General features: G+C 49.3%; 1 pseudogene; it reads right to left on the bottom strand.

The window, feature by feature from the left end:
* Positions 1-1,993: 1,993 nt before the first annotated feature.
* Positions 1,994-5,829, bottom strand: LOC135887581 (zinc finger protein 75A-like; annotated as a pseudogene).
* Between the last annotated feature and the right edge of the window lie 816 nt (positions 5,830-6,645).

Raw genomic sequence — 6,645 nt, 5'->3', positions numbered from 1 at the left:
TTTAGATTTCAGGGATGGCTTCACCCGGCACTCATAGGGCAATACTTGTCTCTCTGGCATTGGTGCAGCAAGTTCACAGTTCTCAGCCTCAGCTGTCTGTCTCTCAATAGACAAGACTGCAGTTTCCCAGCTCTCTCTCCCCACCCTCTCCCCATCTTGACTGTATCTCATATCTCTGAAGGGGTCAGGGAGTAACTCCATGCCCTGATCAGTCTCGGCCTCTCGGAGTATGAATCTAGCACTCAAGCTAGGTATTTGTGCAGAGACATTGATAATTTTCATTGTTCAAACAACACAAATATCTCAAGACAAAGGATAAAGAACGGTTAAAATAAAATAAAAAGGACTCTTCTGGAAAATGATAATTTGTCTCATAAAGTTCTCAATAAACTTGTGCTACATCCTGTCAAACTAAACTAATATCAAAGTATGTGACCAAACAGCCTTGAGGAAGAGAGGAAAACCAACAGTACAAGGTGGGCTACAAAACACTCAGGTTCATAAAGTGAAATCCCACACAATCATAACTCCCAAAAGAAGAAAAAGCAAATGTATCCATTTGCTTCTGAACTGGCTAAACCTGCTTTACTCAGCACCCCCTCGTTACTTGATTGTGTCATTTACAAAAGTTTTACCATTGTCCTAATGCCAAAAAAGGAAAAAAGAAACAAACAAACCAAATCCAAAATCTGCTCATCTATAAATGTTCTGGACTTGGCTGGAAAAAGCCCAGAAGTTACTTTACCAAGAGATGGAAATAGTGATTTAAGCTCAAACAAAGTTTGGGGTTCATTTGAATTCCCCCCTCCAGGTCTGGGACACTTTCATCTCTAGCCCTCAGAGTCTGAGTCAGGAGCAAATAAATCAAAGTGTGATGCCTAAGCATGGAGAGCAAAGAACATTGTTGGAAGTGCCATGCTGGGAGGTGGGGGGTAGAATGGGGAGAGGATAAACTCTCCATGGCTCAGACAGGGGCTGCTGTGTCAGGGTGGAGTGTGACAGTGAAGGGGGGAGAAGGGAATCCCTCCTACTCACCCTATCACCCTTAAATAACACAGAGCCCAAAATACATTTTCCTACCCCTTCTCCAGAACTTTTAGAATCTATTTAATTCTGGTCTTTAAGGGAGTCAATATATATAAAAAATGTTTTTTGGCATAACGTGGAGCAATGTGACACTATGTGAGAATGGGACACTCTCTCCCCAAAAAGGGAACTCAGTAACTCTAACAATCACTCTGCTAATGGGGGAGGGGGGGGAGCGGAAGGGGGAAGGGTGAAATCAATATATACAAGAAAGTTGGGGTCAGTCTAGACTAGGAAAAGTGGAGGAGGGTCAGGGGAGATTTGCTAGCTAATCCCAACCACTTTTCCCACCACAGACAGCCCCTCGGAGGCTGATGCTATGGAGGCAGAGGTGGGATCCCGAGGCCTTTAGACCTCCCACAAAAGAGACTATGGAAATCAGTCCCTCTCAATGGTGCTTTCTGAATGCAGAGAAGGCGGGGAAAAGGGGCTGAGGACGTGACTGATAAGAGGAAGCACCTCTCTTTCCCATACCCTCCTCTCTTACCCCATGATCCCTAACATTTTATTTCCCCTGCACCCAGCACCCTCTGCTTCCCACATCCACCAGACCCAACCATTCAATCCCCCAGTTTCCTCCCCAAAACCCATCTCTCCTGGTCCCTTCATATTTGATCCCCCGGAACCCAGCACCTCAGGGGATTTAGAGAGGGGAAGTGTTGCCAGCCCCAGGGACACTCTCCCTGCAGGGACCAGCTCCAGGTAAGTGGGGGAGCCCAGCCCAGGAATATTGCTGGAAGATGGGGGGTGGGGACAGGTGTCCAGAGTGAATGTGGGCCTGACCCAAGTATCCCTCTCCTAGTCTCCATGGAAGAGGAATCATGCCTGGGAAGGGAAGGGAAGGGTGGAACTTCATCCAGCCAGAGGGAGCTTCTGGAGGAGTTTCTCTCTCCCTTCCCCCAGCAGGTTAGCAGGAGGCAGGAAGGCCCTGCACTTCAGCAGCCAGGGCTGCAGCAGGGGCTGATCGGGACTTCTCCTCCTCTTCCTGGGCTTTGCTTAGGTCCCTGATCAGCTCAGGGTCAGCTGCTGCTGGAACCTGCCCCCAGACATGGGCAGCTGGATACCTGGGAGCCAAATGCCACTCTGTGTGGGAATTAGGAAATGGAGTTTTTACTATGGCCAGCCTCTTCTGTGTGGAGGAGTCTCTGGTGTCCACTGTGGTGTCAGCTCCAACTGAAGCATTTTCCATGCTAAGGACATCTGACAGGCCTCTTCCTTGTGTAGATTTGCTGATGCTGGATGCTATGTGAGCACCAAATGAACGTACCCACACATTCAAGCTCTTTCTTCTGTGAATTAGCCAATGGGGAATAATGTGTGAGCTCAGACTGAATCTTTTCCTGAAGTTATTGAAGCTTTTCCCACAATCCAAGTTTTTATGGGTTCTCTGTCTTGTGTAGATTGTCAGATGTGAAGCGAGGTTTGAACTTCGAATTGAACATTTTCCACAGCTGAGGCATTTATAGATTCTGTCCCATGTGAATTCTCCAACGTTTAGAAAGGTATGACGTTGGATTGAAGCTTTTCCCATCATCCAAGCATTTATGGGGTTTCTCTGTTGTCTGAATTGTCTGATGTCTACTAAGGTGTGAATTCTGACTGAAACTTTTCTCACAGTGGAGGCATTTTCACAGTTTCTTCCCCTTGTGGATTCTCCCATGCTTAATATGGCTTGCGTGCTGACTGAAGCTTTTCCCACAATCCAAACAGTTATAGGGTCTCTCTCCCGTGTGCAGTCTCTCATGGGCAATAAGATTTGAGCTCCAACTGAAGCTTTTACCACAGTCCAAGCATTTATAGGGTCTCTCTCCTGTGTGGGTTCTCTGATGTGTAATAAGGGCTGATGCTGCAATAAAACTTTTCCCACACTCAAGGCATTTATATGGCCTCTCTCCCATGTGAATTCTTACATGGCTAATAAGATGTGAGCTCTGACAGAAACTTTTCCCACAGTCCAAGCAATTATAGGGTTTCTCTCCTGTGTGGGTTCTCTGATGTACAATAAGGGCTGATGGTGCACTGAAACTTTTCCCACACTCAAGGCATTTATATGGTCTCTCTCCCGTATGCAGTCTCCGATGGGTAATAAGATTTGAGCTCCGACTGAAGCTTGCACCACACTCCAAGCATTTATAGGGTTTCTCTCCCGTGTGGATTCTCTCATGTGTAATAAGGGCTGATGCTGCAATAAAACTTTTCCCACACTCAAGGCATTTATATGGCCTCTCTCTCAAGTGGATTCTTGCATGGCTAATAAGATGTGAGCTCTGACGGAAACTTTTCCCGCAGTCCAAGCATTTAAAGGGTTTCTCTCCTGTGTGGGTTCTCTGATGTACAATAAGGGCTGAGCGTGCACGGAAACTTTTCCCACACTCAAGACATTTATAGGGTTTCTCTCCCGTGTGGGTTCTCTGATGAATAATAAGGGCTGATGATACAGTGAAACTCTTCCCACACTGAAGGCATTGATATGGTCTCTCTCCCATGTGGATTCTGCTATGGCCAAAAAGGCCTGAGACATTACTGAAGCTGTTCCCACACTCAAGGCATGTATAGGGTCTCTCTCCCGTGTGCAGTCTCCCATGGTTAATAAGATTTGAGCTCCCACTGAAGCTTTTACCACAGTCCAAGCATTTATAGGGTTTCTTTCCTTTGTGATTTGTCAGCTGGGCTCTGGTTTCCTTGGGATCCTTACCTCCTCTCCTACTTTCAATGGATTCATCTACTTGCTTCCTTCGGCAATTTCCCAGCTTCCTTTCTGACCTGTGCCAATTACTCCAGGCTTTTCTCTGTTCCAAGCATTGGAAAAAATTCCCATCTGCTCTTCTCAATATGCTCCCTTGCAGTTCCACTTGCTCAGGACATTCCTGTTGTGGATTCCCCTCCTCATTCTCACTCATTGTCTCATCACCTGCTGGGGGAGAGAGAGAATCCAGGCAGGAGTCATTTCCTGGGCTCGTAGAAAATACAGAAAGGGAAATAGCAGAGAGGGAAAACAATGCAATAGCTGTTGGACGACTGAGAATTTGGATTCTGCCTCCACATCCCATCCAAACACTGACAGGGAAGTGAAGTCAGGGAGAAAACTCCTGACAGCTAACAGGGGTGGGTGGGAAGCCATGAGCGATATCTGCCATGATGATATGACACCTGCTGACCACAGCCTAACCTGGGTGGGATGAGACAGAACTGAAGGGGCTCACACCAGATTTTTGGGATTTTCAGCTTTTTCCTTCTTTTGCAAGATAGTTTCTGTGTCAGTGTCACTGACTCCTCACCTGTGTGGGTACCTCTTGAGATCTTTGTTTCCTTGGAGGCCTGGAGATCTGGGACTCACGGCTCTTCCCTTGCTTCCAGCTGGTTGATCAGGTCAGGTTTGGGAATAGGGAATCCTGCTCAGGGGATGAAATCAGGCATGATCAGAGTGCTCTGAGGATTGGTGGAGTATTTGTCACAAAGGGCACATCTTGAGTTTAAACTCACCCCATGAATTGCGGGGGGTTGTGGGATCTGAATAGATGGGAACATGGTCACTGAGTCTCATTGGGAGAAGCCAATGTCTGGGGGAGGGGGGAGCTGTCACACCCTCATTAGGAGTTTTCAGGATCTGTGTGCTCTGAGGGACTTGCCGAGGCACAAACAGCTCTGGTGTTAAACCCCTGGATACATCTAAACCACCAGAGGCCAGAGCCCTCCCCACACATGGAGCTATTTCCAAGAAGGGAGGTGAACAAAGATCCTGTATATGAGTGAGAATTAATGGAGACAGGATAATACACTGCTCCTGCCCCGTGAAAGCTGGAGGGATGGGGATAAATTAGCATGTCCATTAGGTCCATGACTCCCCTACCCCACTCGGGGGATATGGAGATGAATGGCTCTCTCACACTGGAGTTGTGGACTATGAGACCCGGTCCCCTCTAATGTAACTGACTAGGGAAGAACCTGACCAGGTGCAGAAATGCAGGCCCCAGGGCTTCAAATAGCTGAGGGGACAGGAATCCTTACCCAGTGAGGTCACAGTCTCATAATTCTCCTGCATGACGTCCCTGTACAGGGCTCTCTGACCGGGGTCCAGCAGAGCCCCCTGCCCCTCGGTGAAATACACAGCCACATCCTCGAAGGTCACCGGCATCTGAAAAAACAGGTGCTTCCCACTCAGTACCTGCTGCCCCAGCCACAATCCCACTATTCATGTGGGAAGAAGCACACAAATAGGACAGCTCTGGGAGGGCCAGAGGAGCAGAATCCCACCCCCACCCTGCTCAGAATGGCCAGGAGGCTCCAGGGAACGGAGAAAAGGTGAGAGCTCCTTGTCCCTCCCAGCAGAGGGAGGACGGCAGGGTTTTCTCATTTACCACACACCTACTGCCTATAGGCTGATGTGGGAAGCAGAGCTCCGTGCAGGGAACAGGGACAGGAATCCCAGCACCCTCCCTTTGTATTTCACCACAGTCTCTGCCTAGTGCGTTCAGGCTTCAGCACTCTGGTCTGTCTTCCCAGCCCAGGGGGTTGTTTCCTGTTTCAGAAATGGTGGAATGTTCACTCTCCCCCCCCCCCCCCCCCCCCCGCTTGGCCTGTTCATAAATCAGGCCCTAGGCTGAGCATGTCCCAGCAGATTTAACACACCCTGTCCCCATCCCTGCCTGCCCCTATGTATTTCCTGCCCCTCCCTCTCCACAACAACCCTCCCCGGCAGCTCCCCCCAAAATCCCATACCTGAGCTGGCTCTACCATAGCCATTTCCCTTCCCCGTACCCTAGGAAAATGGGATGATCTGGAGCAACACGTTGTCCTTATTCTGCAGCCTGTCAGGGTGAGAAGGGGAATTTTCTGAATAGCGTTAGTCCATTTCACACCCCGATTCCCCCCAGACTCTTTCCCTGCAGACAGACACTCTAGACTCCGCCATGCAGGGCAAACCCTCAGTGACATTATTACAACACAGACCTGACCCCTTCGACGGGGACTAAACCCAGAAGATATTTTTAAACAGTCCCAGTAACAGAGTCTCTGAGCCAAGCACTAGAAAAGAGCAGAATCAAAGGAGCTACTTTGGTGATCCCCCAGACACTGTCCCCAGGAAAGCACATTCCCCCAGCAGCGCGGGGACTAGGTAGAGGCAGGAACTGGCTTTTCCTCTCTCTGCTCCTCACCTTCTTCTAATTAAAGTCAATCTGCCCAGGGGCGCTGCAGGAAATGGAGCTGGTCAGGGCTGGGAGCTGGGAACCTCCCTCCCCACTTATTGCTCTTGCTGCCCCTTCCAGTCTCTCCCCTTTCCCTTCTGCATGGAAGAACTGGTTACTGTCCTGCCATTCCTGCGAGCTTTCCTCTCTAATAGCTACTGCCAGGGCTAACAGGTGTGTGACAGGATGTATCAAGGGCAGCAGCTCTGGGACTTGCAGACAGCTGGGAGAAGAGATGGGGTGAGGAGGGTCCATTTGTTCAGAGTCACTTTCCTGTCCTTCCCCAGCACTTTACTGCAGGTCTCTCTCATCACCTGGAGTCTCCGGCAGAGCCCAGGGCTGCCCTAGGGGCTGGTTTCAGCCACAGAAGGAA

The sequence above is a fragment of the Emys orbicularis genome, chromosome 13 (assembly GCF_028017835.1).
Source record: "Emys orbicularis isolate rEmyOrb1 chromosome 13, rEmyOrb1.hap1, whole genome shotgun sequence".
Lineage (NCBI taxonomy): Eukaryota > Metazoa > Chordata > Testudines > Emydidae > Emys > Emys orbicularis.
The sequence above is the reverse complement of the archived record's forward strand: the minus strand, read 5'-3'. Positions and strand labels throughout refer to the sequence as shown.